The following is a 25883-nucleotide window of genomic DNA, read 5'->3' as shown; positions in this document are numbered from 1 at the left end:
CAGAGGACTTCCTCTAAAATTATCCACTCCCCACCTCCCATCTCAAAACTTGATGCTTCTAATCAGCTGTGGGTTGAAGAACAGACACAAAGATTTTTAAATCCATAAAATCTCAATGAGTGCACTATGAATGAGATCCTGCAAACATCTCCCAGAGTTAGGTAATTAGGTAACTAGAAGGGCTTTTTTCCCTTGCTCTATGTGTTTCTGGATTAAAAGACACAGGCAAAATAGCAGTGACCACGGAACTCAGTCCTGCTCCACTGTAAGTGAGAAGCCATCTGGATACACTTTCCCAGGTACCAGCTGCCCCATGGGTGATGAGATAAGGGTGAGCTAATATTTTTTTGTTTTTGCTTTTGTTTTCATTTCTGAAAGAGCCTCAAAGTCCATGAGCTCACTGAGGGCAGGAACATTCCTTCCTGTTATCTCCCACCATACCTTCCACATCTTAGACACTAAGTAAATATCTGTTAAAATGAAAATAATTCATTTATATTGTATTCTAGGGCTGATTGAATGAGATTTTAATAGGTAATGATGTGCCATCTTGCTTTGAATGAGATTTTAATAGGTAATGATGTGCCATCTCCCCTGCTGGAAGCCTGTCACACACATGGACTCACACTCACATTTAGACCTGTACATTTGAAAGGAAACTTTGAGAAACTCAACCATGGCCACTCTTCTAAGACATCCAGGACAGATATTGCTAATTACATGAATCATGCTATTTTTCTCTTACTGATCCTTGATCCTACCTCAAATCCTTCTCAATACAGCACCCTGAGAAGATTCAACCAACTAATCTGAATTGACTTTTAAATAAAGGTTATTTGCCATCCCAGATCCAATTTAGTGTACAAAAGTCCTTATTTTACAAAGTCCCAGGCTGACCCCAGGCAAGTTCTTCAAGTTCCTCCAAAGCAGCCCTCCCTCTCCCACCTTCCCCAGTGCCCTGTGCACCTACCCCTATGCATCTACCTCTTGGCTGGTGCATCATTGCAAGTGAAGTGTATGTAAAGCCAGCCTGCTCCATGGCCCCACCCTTGCATCATGGCACACTGTAAGAAGCTCTAGTTCTGTAGCCAAGCAACTAAGCAGAAATTCAAGCTTCAAGGGAGAGTTCATTCTTAACGCACAGCAAAATGTCCTTATCATTCTTTATCTTTCTCAGTTCCTCACAGGCATGGGAGCTGCTTCCCAATTACTTTCCTCACTGTCCAAACTGTGAAGAATCCTCCTCAAACTAGTCCTAGCTGCCTCTTGCTGCCCTTTCTCCTTCTACCTTCTGGATATCTCCTACTCTCTTCTACCAGTAATTTTATGCCTATTTCAATGCAAATAAATCTAGCCAGATTTTCTTCCCTTCCATTTTCCCACTTACTCATTACCATGATTCTGCACAAAAAAGACCCAGGATCCGAAATGACAGAGTCAGCATCCTACTAATGGGTCAGGGGTATGGGAGAGAACATGGATATTGAAATGGTAATATTTACTTCTTTTTGCACACATATTATTATGTAAGATTCCAGAATCTCAGAATGTAGTCTACTTTGCACATTTCTTCTTCCTTCCCTAAAACTCCCTTTATTTCAGAGGGAACATGAATATTTCAGCTTGATACTCTTACTCTTCACTGAGCTTCTCTTGTCTGGCCCAGGCCCCGCACCAGGGCTGCAAGCACAGAGTTGAACAAAGCAGGGTCCCTGGCTAAGGGATGAAATGGACTGGCTGGGGACTGACAAGAGAGTGGAGCGAGCCACCAAGGGACTACTTTAGCCACTAGGTGACGGCTTATTGTGCACCTGCAAGGTTGTGCTACACTCTGGGACAGATCAAGTGGATGCCAATGTGTGTAGAAACCCCAGGACAGCATGAGAAGGAGGTCTAATTCTCCCTGATCATCACCTCGGACAAGGCTATTTTGAAGGAGCAAAGGAATGCCAATAGGAGCTACTGGCCCATTTCTTTCTTTCTTTTTTTTATTTTTTCATTTGGCAGTAACTTTAATGATAGGTGCCAGGGACACAGAGACATAGAAGGCGGGCTGCTGACCTTGAGGGGCTCATTCACCACAGTTAAGCAGATGTCACCTGCTTTCCAGATTTCTCCTTGTTAGGGCCTGAGCAGAGACACAGCTGCGTTACTGCAGTGATCAGAAAGGCAGACTACATCAGAGTGGTCACTTGGCAGAGCAAATCAGGGGTTTCAAGAACATAGCCATCTGCTCATAGCCACCACTGACAATTCCTTCCTCCTCCATTTACCTCCTAGCTCAATGTAACACCTTCTGGCAGCATACCTCAGGCTGTCTTTTTTTCAGTGAATCAAGGCATGCAGCACCTTCAGCTTGTGAGCCTGAACCATGTCCCCAGAAGGATCCTTGGTCACCCAGCATGGACTTGGCCACTGTCCAGGTGTCTGAATTCTGGTGCTGAGCCACAGAGCCCTCAACAGCCAGTGGGAGCTCTGCCTGCAGCCCTGGGCTTTTCTCTATCTTCACAAGGAAAGTCTCTCTCGGTAGATATCTGAATAGGGAAGCCCTGCATAGGATGACTACAGAGTACATAGAAGCCAATGGGATGCATCTCATAGGCATAATGTTGAGGGAAAGAAGCCAGACACAAATACACCTGCTGCGTGACTCTATTTATATATAGTACTAGAGTAGGCAAAGCTGGTCAATGGTGATACAAATCAGAAGAATGGAGGGCAGGCATGGTGGCTCATCCCTGTATTCCCAGAATTTGGGGAGGCTAAGGCAGAAGGATTCCTGAAGCTCAGGAGTCAAGACCGGTCTGGGAAACATAGTGAGACCCTGTCTCTAGAAAAAATTAAAACAATTAGCCAGGCATAGTGGCAGGCACCTGTAGTCTCAGCTACTCAGAAGGATGAGGTGGGAAGATCGCTTCAGCCCAGGAGGTAGAGGCTGCAGTGAGCTGTAGTGCACCACTGCACTCCAGTCTGGGCAGCAGAGTGAGACCCTGTCTCTAAAAAAGAAAACAAAACAACTTTAAGGGAACTGGCAAAGAGGTAACTGTGATGTGTGGGTTGGACAAGCTTGCTTTAGTTTATTCCAGTCAAAAGACAGTTCCTGGCACTAATCTGTGCCATCTTCCTCTCCAGGTCTGGCCCAGGGGATGTAATGAAGCTGCACAGTGTTCATCCTTGCAGGATTCATTGTCTGCAGGTGACATAGCCTTGTAGGCTGAACCGTGAAAGGAGGCCAGCAGGAGGAGGGCTGGAGTTAGTGGAAGGCTAAATTCTGAAGGGTGAGCAGCCATGAGCCTGGGAAAAGGAGAGAAAGTGCTTCACAGGCAAAGGGGCAGCCTGAGAGAAGCTGTAAAGAGTAGTGGGGACCCGCTCGCTCACAGTGTTGTGCCCTGGAGAATAACAGCAAAAAGCACTGGGAAAGAAGGGCAGAGAAGAGGCGGGGCCTTGTGTGAGGACCATGCATACCTCAGAATAACACCCTGAGGACCAGCTGGTTCTGGCCCTACTTCTTTTTCCTCATAAATTTAGGCCACAGTTGTCCAGGCATCTATGACTTACTGTAATCCAATTTAGAGTGCTCATTCTTGAATACAAAGTACATAGAGGAGTTTAGGCATAAGCCCCCTCAGACTACTCTAATCCTGCTTGCACACTGATTCTGCGGGCCCTGTGACAGACAGTTCAGGGGGCAGCTAGGTCTTCAGTGGGGTGAGCCTCTGACTGACAGCTGGTCTTTAAGGAGAATATCTCTTGGCATTGGCAGAAAGAACCTGGGCTGCCTGTTTAAGATGCAGGTTAATCCTTCTTCTGAAAGCACTGCTGTCACAGCCAACAAAGAATTATTACTTGTCTACATGTATTGTTTATTTCCTCTTGCAATAAAGCATCACAGAACACGGATATTCCTTCATTTCCATTTCTATTAATGGAAAAAATAGTGTCTTTGAGGTGAATAAATAGTAGTGTCTTTGAGGTGAATAATAAGACTGTGCAATCAATAGTAATGATGGAACCACCCAGCGCAAACAATATCTCCTCCACTGTCTCTCCTACAGCATCTATCTGCTTTATTAAGTGGCAAAGTATATTATTTTTTTAAGTGCACCGGTAGGGGAAACAAATCTACAAATAATTATTTAAAAAAATTAATCGTTGGTATTATTCAATTATGCAGCATGCAGTGCAGAAAAGTTCTCTTAATTACAACAGAATTGAATAGAACATTCTTCAGCCTTAACCTTGTTATTTTTCAAGGTGAGCTATTGCTAAGTAAATTCTAGGATGGCTTTCAATAGCCTCTCTTTGTAGCAGTCATCTGCAGAACTATTCAGAAGGAATTTGTCTCAGGCCCAATGCAACTGGAGATAGCTGGAGGATAAATAGATAAATGGAGGCAGCATGTGAAAAGCAAGGAGCATGGGCTTTGAGGCTGGACAGACCTCCCCAGCAGAAACAAAGCCGGGGACCTTAGGGGAAGCAACTCAACTCCTCAGACCTGCAATTTATCTCATCATCCCCTCCTTGAAGAGTTCCACAGACAATGAAATGATTTAGCATATACAAAGCACCTCAAGAATCACAGGTACTCATAACAGACATAACCGTATCTGGCCCTACTTCTTTTTCCTCATAAATTCAGGCCACAATTGTCCAGGCATCTATGACTTACTGTAATCCAATTTAGAGTGCTCAGTCTTGAATATGAAGTACATTGAGGAGCTTAGGCATGAACCCCCTCAGACTACTCTAATCCTGCTTGCACACTGATTCTGCAGGCTGCAGCCCACATCTGCAACTGTATGGACTGTTCCTGTGTATGCTGATGGCTTCTTAGCTCAAGGGCCTGCCTCTCCCAGCTTCTCTGCCCACAGGCTTTCTCAAGTGCCATAATAGCTTGTGAAAGGCAACCCAGAGTGCTGACCTCTAGAGGCCACACTCAACTAATGAGGAATAGAAGTCCACAAATACTCTGACTTCCCCTATCCTTTGGTATACATTCTATGTGATACTAGAGACCAACCATACTAGTTTTCGAAGGACTGAGGGGATTCCCAGGATATGAGACTTTTGATGCTAAATGATCAGTCTAGGCGGAGCAAGAGGGTCACCCTAATTAAACCTCACAGGGTCCCCAGTGAAATGGAACCCAGATACCCACAGCAGTAACCTGTTCATGATTGCACCATTGCTTGGCTTTTCTCTTTTCCCTGTTTTGTGTTCTCCCGTGTGGGAGCTTCCTGGGGTTACCTTCTAACTAAAACACCTACACTCAATTCCTAGTCTCAAGAGAAAGCCAGACTCAGATAGTACTTGGCCACATGGTGGCTGCCTTTCCTCTACACCTTCTCTTTACTCTAGACCCTTACTCATAACTGGGCTGTGAAGGGTGTGGGCTCTAAGGTGAGCCAAGAGGGTATGGAAATGAAAACAGCAAAGGAAAGACTGCTTTCTGGAAGTTAAATGGACTCTCAGGGCCTTCAAACTGGGCATGCCAAGGGGATACATATGCATTCTCAGTTACCTGTGAATGGGCAAGGTGTTGTCAGTTGGCTGGTTCTCCAGACACTAGCATCAGCTTCTACCTTTCACATCTTCCACTGTTCCCATGCCCATGGAGCTACACCTCATGGGGAGAAGAAAGGTGCATTCTTTGCTCTCTGGGTGGAAATTGAAAGGGCACCCTTTCAAGGTCTCTGCAGCTTATAGCCAGGTTCTCTATTCAACCCATGTTAAAGCCCAGGCAGCCAGACTTCCCTCTTTGCTGGTCACTAGTGTGCCAGTGCTAGTCACCTGGTCACTGCTTTTGTATCTGTGTTCACACTGTGCCCCTGCTTACAATCCTGCCTTGGCCTAACTCCTACCCTTCAAGATCAAGCATAACCCTGTAACATCCAGGAAGCCCTCACCAACCATCACAGTCCACACTGACCTCAGTCTTTCCATTAATTGTCTGTACCCTTTTGTACTTACTCTCCATGGCTTGTGTAGTTACTCTGCTGCTTTCCTAGCTGGAGGTGAGTGTCAAAGGAGTGAGACCTGAGCGCTGTGGTGACAGTTACCCAGAGCACACAGCAGGAGCTCAGAACCTGCTTTTGCAGTGATCAACCAGCATGGGTAGAGAGTCAGGTGGCCTCTTATGTGGGGCTTCCTAGCAGAAGACCCTGAGATGCAGGTTCTTGTAAACGTGATTCATTAAGAAATCCTGGCTGAGTGGGTGACTGATGCCTGTAATCCCAGCATTTTCGGAGGCCAAGGTGGGAGGACTGCTTGAAGCCAGGAGTTCAGGAACAGCCTGGGCAACATAGCAAGACCTCATCCTTACAAACAATAATAATAATAATTTTAAAAGCTGGGTGCCTGTAGTTTCAGCTACTCAGGAGGTTGAGGCAGGAAGGCAGGAGGATCACTTCAGCCCAGGAGTTGAAGTCTGCCGTGAGCTCTGAGTGTGCTGCTGCAATCCAGCCTGGGTGCCAGAGTGAGACCTCATCACTTAAAAAAAACTCCTCCCAAGGGATACCTGTAAGGAAGAGTTTTTGGGACAGGGAAAAGACGAAGTCAAGCAAGGATGTGATTTCAGGTGGAGTTCTGTGGAAGGTGGCTTCAGCCTGGTCCTGCAGGGGAAATCTGGCATGTAAGTTAAATCTCAGAGTTGCCCCGATCTGAGGCTAGGAAGCTGGACTTCCATGCTTCTTCACTGGACAGTCATTGGTTAAGGGCTGCCCCAGGGTTGGGTGCATAGATATCCAGATGCTTCTATCTCTTCAACAACAAACAAAGCAATTCCAGGATCCCAAAAGCTGTCTTACAAAGAAGAGACTAGGTGCTGAACACTGAGGACTAAAGCCACAGGAGCCCACCCTGTTCCCTGCCTCCATGCTTGCCAGAAGTGGCTGTTGCACAGAAGCAAATTGTCTGGAACATTTCCTGATTTCCCAGCTTAAATTCTGACCCACCTTGCTCTCTGCTTTGTGATCTGTGCCTGTTATTTTTCTCTCTGATCCTGTGATGCCTTTACCCTCGATAGCCTTTCCTCTTTCTTCACATCTGATGAGACCACTGCCTCTCGAGCCCAGACCTCTGACTTACCTCCTTGTAGAGAGATACACTTCCCTCTCTCAAGATGCTACTTACACTAATGCTGGGAAACTGCCCACTCTGTGCGCCATCCCTGGACCTGGTGGACAACATGCCTGATGACCTGCCCTGTCTCAATTCTCCCAGTGCCCTGGACATCTAGGATTTTCAGAGCAGGTGAACATAACTCTTTCTGCCTTTTTGTTCTATTACTGTCTGAAGATGCTGGCTCATGGTTGGCAACTTTACAAAATAAAACGGGGCCAATTTAAACAAATAATTAACATCAAGATTAGCTGAATGGACAGAGTTGGGGTGGCTTCAATCAGACTTTGGGGAGCTGGTCCAGCCTCCCTCACAAGCAGCAGGGGTCTGTTGTCAAGGTTGTCCTCAGTCAGAGCTCTTCCCAGGCACTCAGGATAAGCAATGCCAGAGCCCTCTGTCACTCTGTCATATTTTCTTATCTAGGAAACAGAGTGTTAACCCATGTGGCCTTTCCTTAGTAGACGTATGGTTCATTCTGACCCTCCCATGAGGGGCACATGGAAGGAGCCAAAAGGTCCCAAGCCCTGTGTGGTAAGATCAATGTTACCATGCCAAGTCTCCCAGGACAGTCTCAGAGGTTATCATATGCAGCAGGCAGGCTCCTACTGGCTCTTTCCCTGGAGCCGGGAGGAGGCTGAGCTGTAACCTTTGCTTAACATATGTCACTTGAGGAGGATGATGGTCACATTCCTGTGGCTCTGTGAGTTCAACTATCAAACATCCCCTGTTGTTTTGTGAGCTGCTCCAGTCCTATCTCCTTTGAAATTGAGCCAGGTCCCCAAAGAGTCATAGTAGGTAAGGACATTCTTCGTAGTGATATGAACTGATCAACTACAAAGTGCCTTCCTTTGACTAAATTATTAGGATTCAACTTTTTGAAGGCTTTCCCAATGCTCTGACATCCACCACTATGAGTCAGTAGAGTGGGCGAGTTACCCTGAGGAATTGCTTCTGTGGGCTGAGGAGGAGGCCTTTGCTGGGTTTTAGGAGAGGACAATCAAAAACTAGCATCCATTTAGGCACCAACTCTACACCAGGCATTGGGGCTCTGACATGGTGGTTCACTTAACCACACAATGTCTTATACAGATGTTCCTCTGCACCTGATTATTGTGTCCCTATTCATATGTGGTATAGAAAAATATCATTTCGGAGGAGCCAAGATGGCCGAATAGGAACAGCTCCGGTCTACAGCTCCCGGCGTGAGCGACGCAGAAGACGGGTGATTTCTGCATTTCCATCTGAGGTACTGGGTACATCTCACTAGGGAGTGCCAAACAGTGGGCGCAGGTCAGTGGGTACGCGCACCCTGCGTGAGCCGAAGAAGGGCAAGGCATTGCCTCACTTGGGAAGCGCAAGGGGTCAGGGAGTTCCCTTTCTTAGTCAAAGAAAGGGGTGACAGACGGCACCTGGAAAATCGGGTCACTCCCACCCTAATACTGCACTTTTTCAACGGGCTTAAAAAATGGTGCACCAGGAGATTAATATCCCGCACCTGGCTCGGAGGGTCCTACGCCCACGGAGTCTCGCTGATTGCTAGCACAGCAGTCTGAGATCAAACTGCAACGTGGCAGCGAGGCTGGGGGAGGGTGCCTGCCATTGCCCGGCTTGCTTAGGTAAACAAAGCAGCCAGGAAGCTTGAACTGGGTGGAGCCCACCACAGCTCAAGGAGGCCTGCCTGCCTCTGTAGGCTCCACCTCTAGGGGCAGGGCACAGACAAACAAAAAGACAGCAGTAACCTCTGCAGACTTAAATGTCCCTGACAGCTTTGAAGAGAGCAGTGGTTCTCCCAGCACGCAGCTGGAGATCTGAGAATGGGCAGACTGCCTCCTCAAGTGGGTCCCTGACCCCTGACCCCAGAGCAGCCTAACTGGGAGGCACCCCCCAGCAGGGGCAGACTGACACTTCACATGGCCAGCCAAGTACTCCAACAGACCTGCAGCTGAGGGTCCTGTCTGTTAGAAGGAAAACTAACAAACAGAAAGGACATCCACACCAAAAACCCATCTGTACATCACCATCATCAAAGACCAAAAGTAGATAAAACAACAAAGATGGGGAAAAAACAGAGCAGAAAAACTGGAAACTCTAAAAAGCAGAGCACCTCTCCTCCTCCAAAGGAACGCAGTTCCTCACCAGCAACGGAACAAAGCTGGATGGAGAATGACTTTGACGAGCTGAGAGAAGAAGGCTTCAGACGATCAAATTACTCTGAGCTACGGGAGGATATTCAAACCAAAGGCAAAGAAGTTGAAAACTTTGAAAAACATTTAGAAGAATGTATAACTAGAATAACCAATACAGAGAAGTGCTTAAAGGAGCTGATGGAGCTGAAAACCAAGGCTCGAGAACTATGTGAAGAATGCAGAGGCCTCAGGAGCCAATGCGATCAAACGCAAGAAAGGGTATCAGCGATGGAAGATGAAATGAATGAAATGAAGCAAGAAGGGAAGTTTAGAGAAAAAAGAATAAAAAGAAATGAGCAAAGCCTCTGAGAAATATGGGACTATGTGAAAAGACCAAATCTACGTCTGATTGGTGTACCTGAAAGTGACGGGGAGAATGGAACCAAGTTGGAAAACACTCTGCAGGATATTATCCAGGAGAACTTCCCCAATCTAGCAAGGCAGGCCAACATTCAGACTCAGGAAATACAGAGAATGCCACAAAGATACTCCTCGAGAAGAGCAACTCCAAGACACATAATTGTGAGATTCACCAAAGTTGAAATGAAGGAAAAAATGTTAAGGGCAGCCAGAGAGAAAGGTCGGGTTACCCTCAAAGGGAAGCCCATCAGACTAACAGGGGATCTCTTGGCAGAAACTCTACAAGCCAGAAGAGAGTGGGGGCCAATATTCCACATTCTTAAGGAAAAGAATTTTCAACCCAGAATTTCATATCCAGCCAAACTGAGCTTCATAAGTGAAGGAGAAATAAAATACTTTACAGACAAGCAAATGCTGAGAGACTTTGTCACCACCAGGCCTGCCCTACAAGAGCTCCTGAAGGAAGCACTAAACATGTAAAGGCACAACCGGTACCAGCCGCTGCAAAATCATGCCAAAATGTAAAGACCATTGAGACTAGGAAGAGACTGCATCAACTAACGAGTAAAATAGCCAGCTAACATTATAATGACAGGATCAAATTCACACATAACAATATTAACCTTAAATGTAAATGGACTAAACGCTCCAATTAAAAGACAGAGACTGGCAAATTGGATAAAGAGTCAAGACCCATCAGTGTGCTGTATTCAAGAAACCCATCTCACGTGCAGAGACACACATAGGCTCAAAATGAAAGGATGGAGGAAGATCTACCAAGCAAATGGAAAACAAAAAAATGCAGGGGTTGCAATCCTAGTCTCCGATAAAACAGACTTTAAACCAACAAAGATCAAAAGAGACAAAGAAGGCCATTACGTAATGGTAAAGGGATCAATTCAACAAGAAGAGCTATCCTAAATATATATGCACCCAATACAGGAGCACCCAGATTCATGAAGCAAGTCCTTAGTGACCTACAAAGAGACTTAGATTCCCACACATTAATAATGGGAGACTTTAACACCCCACTGTCAACATTAGACAGATCAACAAGACAGAAAGTCAACAAGGATACCCAGGAATTGAACTCAGCTCTGCACCAAGTGGACCTAATAGACATCTACAGAACTCTCCACCCCAAATCAACAGAATATACATTTTTTTCAGCACCACACCACACCTATTCCAAAATTGACCACATATTTGGAAGTAAAGCTCTCCTCAGCAAATGTAAAAGAACAGAAATTATAACAAACTATTTCTCAGATCACAATGCAATCAAGCTAGAACTCAGGATTAAGAATCTCCTCAAAACCGCTTAACCACATGGAAACTGAACAATCTGCTCCTGAATGACTACTGGGTACATAACGAAATGAAGGCAGAAATAAAGATGTTCTTTGAAACCAACGAGAACCAAGACACAACATACCAGAATCTCTGGGATGCATTCAAAGCAGTGTGTAGAGGAAAATTTATGGCACTAAATGCCCACAAGAGAAAGCAGGAAAGATCCAAAATTGACACCCTAACATCACAATTAAAAGAACTAGAAAAGCAAGAGCAAACACATTCAAAAGCTAGCAGAAGACAAGAAATAACTAAAATCAGAGCAGAACTGAAGGAAATAGAGACACAAAAAACCCTTCAAAAAATTCATGAATCCAGGAGCTGGTTTTTTGAAAGGATCAACAAAATTGATAGACCACTAGCAAGATTAATAAAGAAAAAAAGAGAGAAGAATCTAATAGATGCAATAAAAAATGATAAAGGGGATATCACCACCGATCCCACAGAAATACAAACTACCATCAGAGAATACTACAAACACCTCTACGCAAATAAACTAGAAAATCTAGAAGAAATGGATAAATTCCTGGACACATACACCCTCCCAAGACTAAACCAGGAAGAAGTTGAATCTCTGAATAGACCAATAACAGGAGCTGAAATTGTGGCAATAATCAATAGCTTACCAACCAAAAAGAGTCCAGGACCAGATGGATTCACAGCCGAATTCTACCGGAGGTACAAGGAGGAATTGGTACCATTTCTTCTGAAACTATTCCAATCAATAGAAAAAGAGGGAATCCTCCCTAACTCATTTTATGAGGCCAGCATCATCCTGATACCAAAGCCTGGCAGAGACACAACCAAAAAAGAGAATTTTAGACCAATATCCTTGATGAACATTGATGCAAAAATCCTCAATAAAATACTGGCAAACCGAATCCAGCAGCACATCAAAAAGCTTATCCACCATGATCAAGTGGGCTTCATCCCTGAGATGCAAGGCTGGTTCAACATACGCAAATCAATAAATGTAATCCAGCATATAAACAGAACCAAAGACGAAAACCACATGATTATCTCAATAGATGCAGAAAAAGCCTTTGACAAAATTCAACAACCCTTCATGCTAAACACTCTCAATAAATTAGGTATTGATGGGACGTATCTCAAAATAATAAGAGCTATCTATGACAAACCCACAGCCGATATCATACTGAATGGGCAAAAACTGGAAGCATTCCCTTTGAAAACTGGCACAGGACAGGGATGCCCTCTCTCACCACTCCTATTCAACATAGTGTTGGAAGTTCTGGCCAGGGCAATTAGGCAGGAGAAGGAAATAAAGGGTATTCAATTAGGAAAAGAGGAAGTCAAATTGTCCCTGTTTGCAGACAACATGATTGTATATCTAGAAAACCCCATCATCTCAGCCCAAAATCTCCTTAAGCTGATAAGCAACTTCAGCGAAGTCTCAGGATACAAAATCAATGTACAAAAATCACAAGCATTCTTATACACCAATAACAGACAAACAGAGAGCCAAATCATCAGTGAACTCCCATTCACAATTGCTTCAAAGAGAATAAAATACCTAGGAATCCAACTTACAAGGGATGTGAAGGACCTCTTCAAGGAGAACTACAAACCACTGCTCAAGGAAATAAAAGAGGATACAAACAAATGGAAGAACATTCCATGCTCATGGGTAGGAAGAATCAATATCGTGAAAACGGCCATACTGCCCAAGGTAATTTACAGATTCAATGCCATCCCCATCAAGCTACCAATGACTTTCTTCACAGAATTGGAAAAAACTACTTTAAAGTTCGTATGGAACCAAAAAAGAGCCCGCATTGCCAAGTCAGTCCTAAGCCAAAAGAACAAAGCTGGAGGAATCACACTACCTGACTTCAAACTATACTACAAGGCTACAGTAACCAAAACAGCATGGTACTGGTACCAAAACAGAGATATAGATCAATGGAACAGAACAGAGCCCTCAGAAATAACACCGCATATCTACAACTATCTGATCTTTGACAAACCTGAGAAAAACAAGCAATGCGGAAAGGATTCCCTATTTAATAAATAGTGCTGGGAAAACTGGCTAGCCATATGTAGAAAGCTGAAACTAGATCCCTTCCTTACACCTTATAAAAAATCAATTCAAGATGGATTAAAGACTTAAACGTTAGACCTAAAACCATAAAAACCCTAGAAGAAAACCTAGGCATTACCATTCAGGACATAGGCATGGGCAAGGACTTCATGTCTAAAACACCAAAAGCAATGGCAACAAAAGCCACAATTGACAAATGGGATCTAATTCAACTAAAGAGCTTCTGCACAGCAAAAGAAACTACCATCAGAGTGAACAGGCAACCTACAAAATGGGAGAAAATTTTCGCAACCTACTCATCTGACAAAGGGCTAATATCCAGAATCTACAATGAACTCCAACAAATGTACAAGAAAAAAACAAACAACCCCATCAAAAAGTGGGCGAAGGACATGAACAGACACTTCTTGAAAGAAGACATTGATGCAGCCAAAAAACACATGAAAAAATGCGCACCATCACTGGCCATCAGAAAAATGCAAATCAAAACCACAATGAGATACCATCTCACACCAGTTAGAATGGCAATCATTAAAAAGTCAGGAAACAACAGGTGCTGGAGAGGATGTGGAGAAATAGGAACACTTTTACACTGCTGGTGGGACTGTAAACTAGTTCAACCCTTATGGAAGTCAGTGTGGCGATTCCTCAGGGATCTAGAACTAGAAATTCCATTTGACCCAGCCATCCCATTACTGGGTATATACCCAAAGGACTGTAAATCATGCTGCTATAAAGACACATGCACCCGTATGTTTATTGCAGCATTATTCAGAGTAGCAAAGACTTGGAACCAACCCAAATGTCCAACAATGATAGACTGGATTAAGAAAATGTGGCACATATACACCATGGAATACTATGCAGCCATAAAAAATGATGAGTTCATGTCCTTTGTAGGGACATGGATGAAATTGGAAATCATCATTCTCAGTAAACTATCGCAAGAAGAAAAAACCAAACACCGCATATTCTCACTCATAGGTGGGAAATGAGCAATGAGAACACATGGACACAGGAAGGGGAACATCACACTCTGGGGACTGTTGTGGGGTGGGGGGAGGGGGGAGGGATAGCATTGGGAGATATACCTAATGCTAGATGACGAGTTAGTGGGTGCAGTGCACCAGCATGGCACATGTATACATATGTAACTAACCTGCACATTGCGCACATGTACCCTAAAACCTAAAGTATAATAATAATAAATAAATAAATAAATAAATAAATAAAAATATAATTTCTGAAGTCATCCTGAGGCCACATGTAGCTGTGAAGCTTTCATTTCTTCAGCTCTAACATTGTTGCGAGAATCAACTGAACATGGGAAAAGCGTCTTGCAGCATGGTGGATGATAAATATATAATTCTTATTTTACTTTAAGTTCCAGATACATGTGCAAAGTTTGCAAGTTTGTTACGCAGGTATACATGTGCCACAGTGGTTTGCTGCAACTATCAACCCATCATCTAGGTTTTAAGCCCCACATGCATTAGGTATTTGTCCTAATGCTCTCTCTGCCCTTGCCCCCCACCCCCCGACAGGTTCCGGTTTGTGTTGTGATAATGAATGTTTTTAAGAAGAGGGAAATGAGTATATTTTCCTACCCACAGGATTAAAAGTTTTTTATTCCTGGGGTGAGTCTGACTTCAAAGGCAAAGTCACTCTTTAGTAAGTTTGCCCTAAACATGTGAAGAAGATGCTTCCGTTGTCTTGGGTGCTTCTTTGTCTGACTCTGAATATATCAAATGATCACTGAGTGACAGCGTCAAAGAGGACATGGGGATGGGGAATCTGAAACCCAAAATAATAATCACTGCAAGAGCTACTTCCTTCACATATTTCAAAACTGAGCCAGGACTGAAAGGAACATTGCCAATCACAGCCTTCCTTAAAGATTTCATGATTTTCCCATCTAGTAATCAATACAATGAGATGTAAAATACTGAATATTAAAGTTCAAATAGTCATTCTAATGATGATGATTATTGTTTTTTGAAGACAGGTTCTTGCTCTGTCGCCCAGGCTGGAGTGCAGTGGCATACATTCGGCTCACTGCAACCTCTACCTCCTGGGTTCAAGTGATTCTCCTGCCTCAGCCTCCCAAGTAGCTGGGATAACAGGTGCGCGCCACCATACCCAGTTAATTTTTGCATTTTTTTAGTAGAGACAGGATTTCGGCATGTAGGCCAGGCTGGTCTCAAACTCCCGACCTCAGGTGATCCACCCACCTTGGCCTCCCAAAGTGCTGGGATTACAGGCATGAGCCACCACGCCCGGCCAGTCATTCTAATTATTATAAGCTTACTGATTGGCTATTGTATTCTAGGCACACTCTTTCCCATATAATCTATTTGTCTTCATATTTACACTGTGAGATATCAATTGCTGACTTTATTCACAGCATATGGCTATAGATTGTATGGTTACTCTGTGTCTGGCATAAAAGAGGAAGAAACTGCAGCCAGCAATCATAGGTAACTTGCCCAAGGCCATTCAGCCAGTTTTGGAGGAGCTAGGCTGTGAGCCTAGATCTAGCTTGTTCAAAAACTGTTTTTTTTCCCCCCCAATATCCCTACATGATCTTCTAGGAATCTAGACATGAGCAAAATAAAAATAGAGAAGGTTGTCCTTTATCCAGCTTCTTTCTTGTATTGCCCCTTCTTGACACACACACACCAATTCCAGAATGGCAGAAAGTTAATGGCATTCACTTTGAGAAACTGCCCTGGTAGCTGCTCTAAACACTGCTATTATCATAACTGAGAAAGAATAGGACAGGAAGTTAAATAATTCAGAACTGGGTTCTGTTTGTACTTCTATTATAGAAGCTCAGTATTCATCGGTTTAAGCAAACAGATTTTGCACATTAGCTGAGAACCTACACATCCGGTGTCTGCATTATACAAGCACATGTAGTGTGTGACTTTCACCAGCTTTCCTTTTTTTTAAAACTAGTTGAGTCCAGAAGCAGCTTCATGTGCTAATGAACACATAGTCTTTTTGCTATGGTCTGAATGTTTGTGCCCCTCTAAAACTCATGCGTTGAAAGCTAATCACCAGGGTTACGGTATTAGAAGGTGGGGCCACTGGGAAGTGATTATGTCATAAGAGGGGGGTCCTTCTGAATGGGATTAGTGCCCTTATAAAAGAGGCCTGAGAGAGGTTGTCAGTCCCTTTTCTTCTTCCACCACATGAGAACACACAGCAGGTGCCATCTATAAGAAATTGGCCCTCACCAGACACTGAAATGTTGGCACCTTGATCTTGGACTTCCTGGCCTCCAGAACTGTGAGAAATAAATTTCTGTTGTTACAAACAGAAAATTTACCATGTATATAATACACTGGGGTAATCCCAGTGTACGGTAACATTGTTATAACAGCTAAACAGGCTGAGACAACTTTCAGTAGCATAAGTAATTAGCCTGGAAGGGAGGTGGGCTAACAGAGGCACACCAAATAACCTGCCACTTGCCCTTTCCTGCTTGAACATGAGCTGGCATTTGGGCTTCTGCCATCTCATGTGTCTGGGACCCTGGTAAGCAGAGGTGACCTCCAAGAGATTTTGAGATGAATGGTCACAGAATGCAATGGTGCTCTAAATCCATTTGACTAGGGGCAATGACGCACCGAGCCATCAGCTGTTTGGTGAGCCAGTGCAAAGTGATCATGTGGCTCCCCGGGAAGGAAATCACCCAGAGACGCCGCTAAACAATTATCTAGCAGGAGGATGTTTGGGAGTAATCCCTCTTAAATTACTTTGTTGCAAGACTATCCAATGGTGCTAAATTGTCTCTGTGCTAGAATGAGAGGTCAAATGCAGACATCTTCCCAGGTCTGTTGGAGAAGCATGATGATGGGGAGGGAGCTGCAAGTCTTCCCTTGGGGCCACAGACTGCTCTGGACTACAAGTGCCGGAGTTCTGCTACCAGCAACTAGGTAAAATTCATGTGCTTTTCAAGAGAGAATAAAGCTCCAATACTTCTGTGGGTGTGAGGAAATTCGCCAGAAATGCTGAGTGTCCTTGTGGCACTTGCCACTTCCTGGACCACAGTTTCCAATTGTAGATCCACAGACCTACAAGGTGAACCTGCTACCACCCTAGCATCCACAGCCCTCCTCCCCCATCCTCCTGTCTACACACAAACAGACCTCATATAGAGGATTCATGTTCTTACTAGTCCAATGTATGAGTCTTCTGGATGGGAGGCACTAGAGTTGCTGCCAGGTAACACGTGGTCTTCCATTCTTAGGTTGTTTCAGGCTTGTAAATTCTTCCCTAACAACCAGACAGCAGACACCTCCCAACCAGGGACCCAGTCTCATTTGTCACAAAAGTGGCTGACAAAGTGGTTGACAAAGCATCCTCTCTCCCACAGACACACCCAGGCAACTGAACCCATGGCAGAGTGTGGTGGAACCCAGGCTCTGGGGCAGGTACATATGGGTGTGAGTCCACCTCCATCCTGGGTTCTCACATATCACTTGACTTCTTTGAGTGTACATCTCTTCACCTGTGTTAGGAGGTTCCAAGTATCACAGGTAAGAGGCAATGAATGAGGAGCCCTTAGTGGCCACATAGTTAGTCCTCCAATTAATGGTAGCCATCACATCCTCATTCACTAGGAAATTTCCTCAGCATGTTCATTCATCAAAATGGGCTTAATAGCATGTACTACATATACTGGCTTTGAGGCTTAAATGTAGCCCTGTCTTTAAATATGGGAGCCCAGCAAACATTTGCTCAAGAAACTGGCCAGCTTTTCCTCTTTCTTGTTTTCTTTCTCTACCATATCAGACCTCATCAAATCCTCACAAAACCTCTCTGAGATAAGTATAGCTATGATTGTCATTTTCCAAATGAGAAAGCTTCAGAGAGGTTATACAACTTAGGTGGGATCAGACAGCTAGTGAATAAAGCAGCTGGGATTTGAACCTTGGAGTAATCCCTCTCTCAATACTCCTTCAAAATCCTCTGGGGTCAGAAGTACCCTGTAGGTGCAGTTTAGGAGCTACATCTCACACAGTCCCAACTTCCTATAACTTCCTATAAATAATGTGGTCCCCCATCAGTTCAAGAAGTGGGGCTATGCACACAGAGTTAACTCAATAATATCAAAAGCTTTTCTTTCCAGAAGGGGCTGTTTAATTACCTCCAGTTCTACCAATGTGCCACAGGCTTGGCCCTCTCTGTCCCACATTTGTGTTGAGCATTAGATTTCTGTTAATTAATACCAAGTTTAATCTTCTTTGATTACAAACATTGATTGTCGCTGAACTCTCAGCCATCCCTGCCAGCGGGTATGTATCTGAGTTCCAAAACACTCAGGCACCATCGTGCCAGGAGAAAGGTGAAATGAAACATTAAGCTGGGTTTATGGTCAATTTAATTAATGCAAATGTTCAGCTCGGTTCATTTGGCCCAATAATGTTTTCCAATAAAGCTATTGGGGACAAACACTTCTTGACTATTTATTTTCTATGTCCTCTTAAAGAAAATCCTGTTTTGCAAGAAACTGAGCAAGGTACCATCCAAAGGATACTATTAAGTTCTAACTTGTATCCATGGAAAATCTTCCTCTTGACTAAAATTCTGAAAACAAGGGGTCTCTCAGTAAATAAGGAGTAAGCCTATGACTTGGTGTGGCTGATGGTAAAAGGTAGATGTGAGAGAAGCAAGAAGACAAGAGGCACTATGGAATGTTAACTCACTAGGAGATTATTCAAGACTTCCCTGATCAATTAATAGACAAATCTCTATTGAATAACAATATTTAACTTCTATATAGAGCCTTCCAGGGCCCAGAACACCACTACCTACATTATCTCATTTGATTGCCGCTCACAGCAATCAAGGTAGGTGCACTTTATAGTTTCTATCCTGTACATCGAGGAAATGAGACTCTGAGAGGGCAAGTGGGTTGTGTAATGTTGTATAGCATCAAAGCCAGGACACAGACTATGTACTGCCACTGCCCACTGCCAACTATACCATGTACAGTTGTGCAGGTTGCACCCTGCACAAGGACACCGGACACTCCAGTGCTTCACTAGCTAAGTCAACACTGTGGCTGGATACTGAGTTAGCCAGGAAGGAGAATGGAACTTCTTCTCCTAATTTGCACAATGACAACTCTGTTTGTCAAGCCAAATTTTTGTGAGTGATGTTTGCCTGGGAAAGGTATCATTTTCTAATGTGCCCCAGAGTGCTACATGAAAGCTCACAACACCCAGTCCTTCCTGCCCACGTCCTTGCACATCAGATCTATTATAGCACCCATAACACTATAAAGTGTATATGTTTCTCCATAGGCAAGCTCCTGCTACAGATCTTCCTGAATTTCCTCAGAGGAAAGACTGAGCTTCAGTCACTTCTATGTCCCCAGCCCAACAGGGGGTTTTGTACTGCTGGACGAATGACTGGTAAAAGGGCTGAGTGAACGAATGCATGCACACACATCCACTGCTCCTTTCTCTACGTACTCCTGGCCCAGCCCTCTGCTGGATGATTCCTCCCTCTTCTGAAGGCCCAGAGTCCTTCTCAGAACCTTCTTATTGGGTCTCGGAGTCATCTGTGCACTTATGAGACTACTATTACTAGGCAGTAGGCTATGTGAGGGCAGCCAGTGGTTCACCCTGATAACTCTTTTCACCTCCAAGCTCAGAGCTTGGCACTAAATGTATTTCCTTCCCTTTTTCCTCTGCCTCCAATTCATTCCCCATTTTATGTAGCCTGTGTTTAAAGATAAAAGATAAGCTTATATAACAGGAGCTAATGGATGTCACTATGGGTATAATTTCATTTCACAGAATCAGAGTCCAAGAATAGCTGTGCCTTCTAGGAATTCAGTCTTCCAAGAATTCTCTCCAGGCTTTTCTGCTCACAGTTATATCCTTCCTAAGCTGGAGTTCTGAGCCATATCACAGTTCCCACCTTTCCAAGGTTCAGTGCAAATGTAACGTTGAGATAGCAAAAAGATGGCACAGCTCTCCCCCAGGCCAACCAAACTAGAAATCACTGAGGTTTTCCCCTTGTATTTTCAAAGATTCCCTGTCTCCTGGCCTGGGGCGCAGCAAAACTTCTGGGCTTGTGTCTGAAAGAGCCAACACAGTGGTTTTAAACAGCCCAGTCTCTGAGAATATAACTATATACCTATTTGGCTAAAGATGTGCTCACCTATTTTCAGGTCCTTTCAGTAATTGCTATTGACTGTATCTCTCTCTCTGCTTTGGTGAGGTTTGGCTTTTCTCCCTAATCTTCAATGTTCCTTCAATATCCATAGACTTTCATCTTGCTCTGAAACCTGGGGATTTGCAGCAGACCAAGGAATTGGAGTTTGTGGACTGAGACTGTTAGACTAGGACAGAGGCATTCTACATCAGAGACACCTTACAGAGTAGTTTTAGAGAGGTGGGCTTGCTCCAAAATCTCATTTCTCTGTATTTGCTCCTCAAGCTGCATTCTCCTCATTCTGCTTAAGGAAAGATATGAGGTTTCAAATGGATGATAGGAACTCACAAAACCTTGGTGGGTTAAGAGGAGGGACCAACATAGTATAACAAACAGGAAGATACACACTTTCTCCCAACTACATACTCCGCTTGTGAACCTGGGAGGAACACGGTCCATTCTTCACCCACCTAAGGATTCCCGGGTAGACCTGGTTTCCAAATCTTGCAGCTTTAATCCAGGAATAAAAAACATAGGTCTCACTTGTCCCATTTCTCTCTGCCAGCACTCATGGCAGACATTGCTAATAGATCATGATACTGTTTTCTACTGAGCCAATTTCAGCCTTAGCATTCTTTCTAACAAAGCATTCCAGACAACAACTAACAACCAGAGTTGGCACATAAAATGCCATAGCTCTTTTAGTGCTTGCCATGTAGCTAAGGACAAATTGCTGATTAACACCATGGCCATGTGGAACAACCAATGGATCCATGGCTTGGGTCTCTATTTAAACTTACTGTGATCATGATTACTTAGACTAATCAAGATCCTGTGTTTTTTCTTTTTTTTTTTTTTTTTGAGGTTAATGCAGTAAAACTTTTTTTTTATTTTATTGTTATTATACTTTAAGTTTTAGGGTACATGTGCACAATGTGCAGGTTTGTTACATATGTATACATGTGCCATGTTGGTGTGCTGCAACCATTAACTCGTCATTTAGCATTAGGTATATCTCCCAATGCTATCCCTCCCCCCTCCCGCCACCCCACAACAGTCCCCGGAGCGTGATGTTCCCCTTCCTGTGTCCATGTGTTCTCATTGTTCAATTCCCACCTGTGAGTGAGAACATGCGGTGTTTGGTTTTTTGTCCTTGCGATAGTTTGCCGAGAATGATGGTTTCCAGTTTCATCCATGTCCCTACAAAGGACATGAACTCATCATTTTTTATGGCTGCATAGTATTCCATGGTGTATATGTGCCACATTTTCTTAATCCAGTCTATCATTGTTGGACATTTGGGTTGGTTCCAAGTCTTTGCTATTGTGAATAATGCCGCAATAAACATACGGGTGCATGTGTTTTTATAGCAGCATGATTTATAGTCCTTTGGGTATATACCCAGTAATGGGATGGCTGGGTCAAATGGTATTTCTAGTTCTAGATCCCTGAGGAATCGCCACACTGACTTCCACAAGGGTTGAACTAGTTTACAGTCCCACCAACAGTGTAAAAGTGTTCCTATTTCTCCACATCCTCTCCAGCACCTGTTGTTTCCTGACTTTTTAATGATTGCCATTCTAACTGGCATGAGATGGTATCTCATTGTGGTTTTGATTTGCATTTCTCTGGTGGCCAGTGATGATGAGCATTTTTTCATGTATCTTTTGGCTGCATCAATGTCTTCTTTTGAGAAGTATCTGTTCCTGTCCTTTGCCCACTTTTTAATGGGGTTGTTTGTTTTTTTCTTGTAAATTTGTTGGAGTTCATTGTAGATTCTGGATATCAGCCCTTTGTCAGATGAGTAGGTTGCGAAAATTTTCTCCCATTTTGTAGGTTGCCTGTTCACTCTGATGGTAGTTTCTTTTGCTGTGCAGAAGCTCTTTAGTTGAATTAGATCCCATTTGTCAATTTTGGCTTTTGTTGCCATTGCTTTTGGTGTTTTAGACATGAAGTCCTTGCCCATGCCTGTGTCCTGAATGGTAATGCCTAGGTTTTCTTCTAGGGTTTTTATGATTTTAGGTCTAACATGTAAGTCTTTAATCCACGTTGAATTAATTTTTGTGTAAGTTGTAAGGAAGGGATCCGGTTTCAGCTTTCTACTTATGGCTAGCCAGTTTTCCCAGCACCATTTATTAAATAGGGATTCCTTTCCCCATTGCTTGTTTTTCTCAGGTTTGTCAAAGATCAGATGGTTGTAGATATGCAGCACTATTTCTGAGGACTCTGTTCTGTTCCATTGATCTATATCTCTGTTTTGGTACCAGTACCATGCTGTTTTGGTTACTGTAGCCTTGTAGTATAGTTTGAAGTCAGGTAGTGTGATGCCTCCAGCTTTGTTCTTTTGGCTTAGGATTGACTTGGTGATGCGGGCTCTTTTTTGGTTCCATATGAACTTTAAAGTAGTTTTTTCCAATTCTGCGAAGAAAGTCATTGGTAGCTTGATGGGGATGGCATTGAATCTATAAATTACCTTGGGCAGTATGGCCATTTTCACGATATTGATTCTTCCTACCCATGAGCATGGAATGTTCTTCCATTTGTTTGTATCCTCTTTTATTTCCTTGAGCAGTGGTTTGTAGTTCTCCTTGAAGAGGTCCTTCACATCCCTTGTAAGTTGGATTCCTAGGTATTTTATTCTCTTTGAAGCAATTGTGAATGGGAGTTCACTGATGATTTGGCTCTCTGTTTGTCTGTTATTGGTGTATAAGAATGCTTGTGATTTTTGTACATTGATTTTGTATCCTGAGACTTTGCTGAAGTTGCCTATCAGCTTAAGGAGATTTTGGGCTGAGACAATGGAGTTTTCTAGATATACAATCATGTCATCTGCAAACAGGGACAATTTGACTTCCTCTTTTCCTAATTGAATACCCTTTATTTCCTTCTCCTGCCTGATTGCCCTGGCCAGAACTTCCAACACTATGTTGAATAGGAGTGGTGAGAGAGGGCATCCCTGTCCTGTGCCAGTTTTCAAAGGGAATGCGTCCAGTTTTTGCCCATTCAGTATGATATTGGCTGTGGGTTTGTCATAGACAGCTCTTATGATTTTGAGATATGTCCCATCAATACCTAATTTATTGAGAGTTTTTAGCATGAAGGGCTGTTGAATTTTGTCAAAGGCCTTTTCTGCATCTATTGAGATAATCATGTGGTTTTTGTCGCTGGTTCTGTTTACATGCTGGATTATGTTTATTGATTTTCATATGTTGAACCAGCCTTGCATCCCAGGGATGAAGCCCACTTGATCATGGTGGATAAGCTTTTTGATGTGCTGCCAGATTCAGTTTGCCAGTATTTTATTGAGGATTTCTGCATCGATATTAATCAGGGATACTGGTCTAAAATTCTCTTTTTTTGTTGTGTCTCTGCCAGGCTTTGGTATCAGGATGATGCTGGCCTCATAAAATGAGTTAGGGTGGAGCCAAGATGGCAGAATAGGAACAGCTCCTGTCTACAGCTCCCAGCGTGAGTGACACAGAACACGGGTGATTTCTGCATTTCCATCTGAGGTACTGGGTTCATCTCACTAGGGAGTGCCAGACAGCAGGTGCAGGACAGTGGGTGCAGTGCACCGTGCACGAACCAAAGCAGGGTGAGGCATTGCCTCACTCGGGAAGCGCAAGGGGTCAGGGAGTTCCCTTTCCTAGTTAAAAAAAAAGGGGTGACAGATGGCACCTGGAAAATCAGGTCACTCCCACCCTAATACTGCACTTTTCCAACGGGCTTAAAAAACGGCACACCAGGAGATTATATCCCGCACCTGGCTCAGAGGGTCCTACGCCCACGGAGTCTCGCTGATTGCTAGCACAGCAGTCTGAGATCAAACTGCAAGGTGGCAGCGAGTCTGGGGAGGGGCGCCTGCCATTGCCCAGGCTTGATTAGGTAAACAAAGCAGTGGGGAAGCTGGAACTGGATGGAGCCCACCACAGCTCAAGGAGGCCTGCCTGCCTCTGTAAGATCCTGTGTTTTGACCATTAGTCCAACAATAGTTTGTCCGAGGTTTAATGCCTGGCATAAACAAGGTGGATGAAACCAAAACATACCAGTGGAAATTCAGGCACATTTTCATTTATCCAGTCTCAACTCGAGGCAGAACAACCTATTTAAACCTAATGATGAGCTTTAGGAATAGATAGGTAAGCAGAATACCAGTGATGCATCTTTGAATAGCTCTCCAGTAGCTGAGAACTGGAAATGTCCTTTAAGCCTTCACATAATGTGGCTGTGAAGCAAGGCATTCCTTAAACTTGAAAGAAAGGGAAATTGGAAGATCCTATCTTAATTTTATAAGAACACCAAGACAACCACTACTCACTTATAATATGAATTCTTTCAAGTTTTCTTTTGTTGTTTTGGATCTCGCTGTTCCTGTGGGATTTCCAATGTTGCTTTACTTTATTTCATTTTCTGCTCATTTATGCTTTTTATTGGTTTCATTCGCCTATATGGGTAAGAACTTTGGAGCTTCCACTCAAGGAATAGCATCTTCTCTCCATTCCCTCCAGCCATCAGGGTAATCACAGGATAATGGGGGGTGTGCCAATACTGAGTGCAGAGAGAGATCAGACACAGGATATGGGAATTCACCCTCAGCAATCCAGCGCCTCTATTTCAGATGTTGAGCTATTGAAGGCTGTCAGGTGCAGTACTGGAAGGTTTGTTAGGGCACCCATGAATCACAGTGGGTCTGTCCTTAGCTGGCTGAGCTGAGGCCATGTAGTGATGATGTCTTCACCAGCTACAACTATGCAGTGAGGGATCCAAGAACCCTAGACCCTCATTTTCCCAGGGCAGGGTGTTTTCTGAATTTATCAGATCATATCACAAGAGGAAGACTCACACTGACACAAATGCCTGTATCTGCCTAATTTTTCTGGGCCACCAGCCCTGAGTGTCCCTTTGATATGTAATACTCTTGCTGACTTACAAAATTCCCTCTTCAGGAGCTCTGTGTGGGAGTGGGAATAATGATGAAAATCTGGCCCTTACCTAAGAAAACTCAAAGCACTGATGGTTTTACTTTTTTCCAGATAAAACTGGCTTTTATTTCATATCAACAGCAGGAGAATCACTGTTAAAAGTCAATGCTGATGGAAAGTACATTGAAACTGCGCTTAATCACACTCAGTGGGGATAGGCCATCCAGAGTGATTATCTTTTTTGACAAAAGCTTGTTTACTTAAAGGCTGGCCTCATGGGGCCTCTGACAGCCCATGTACAGCTGTGGTTTAGAACTCTGATTCCAGGGGGTCTGGGTAGTCTCAGAGTCTCTGAGCTTTCTCTCCTCTGCTGAGAGGTCGTTAGGTCATGCCTTATCTCTCCTACTACTGTTGAAGCCTCCAGAGGTGTGACTGGTTTTGGGGCTCCTTCTCTGGGCTTTCTCAGTCCCCCTGTGCATCGCCAGTAGAGAACACCTGCAACCTGGAATTGTTCCTGAGGTGGGGGTTTCACCATGTTGTGCAGACTGGTCTTGAACTCCTGAGCTCAAGCAATTTGCCCACTTTGGCCTCCCAAACTGCTGGGACTATAGGCGTGAGCTACCGTAGCCAGCTGTAATATGTAATGTAATATGATTAAGGGGCTAAACAGGTATTTTTGAAGAAAGATTAAAAACATGAACTATTCTG

General features: G+C 43.8%; 1 protein-coding gene and 1 long non-coding RNA gene across 2 annotated transcripts in view; one reads left to right on the top strand and one right to left on the bottom strand.

Annotated features, from left to right (window-relative positions):
* The window catches only part of CLSTN2 (calsyntenin 2), a 636147-nt gene that overhangs the window by 282692 nt on the left and 327572 nt on the right, over positions 1–25883 (bottom strand). The window lies entirely within an intron of this gene.
* LOC129058661 (uncharacterized) lies at positions 16234–23760 on the top strand. The gene is made up of 3 exons (XR_008523934.1): positions 16234–16371; positions 16887–17021; positions 23629–23760. It is a non-coding gene; the product is annotated as an uncharacterized LOC129058661 (long non-coding RNA).

This window comes from Pongo abelii, chromosome 2 (genome assembly GCF_028885655.2).
Source record: "Pongo abelii isolate AG06213 chromosome 2, NHGRI_mPonAbe1-v2.0_pri, whole genome shotgun sequence".
NCBI lineage: Eukaryota > Metazoa > Chordata > Mammalia > Primates > Hominidae > Pongo > Pongo abelii.
This window is presented reverse-complemented; position numbering and strand designations above follow the sequence as displayed.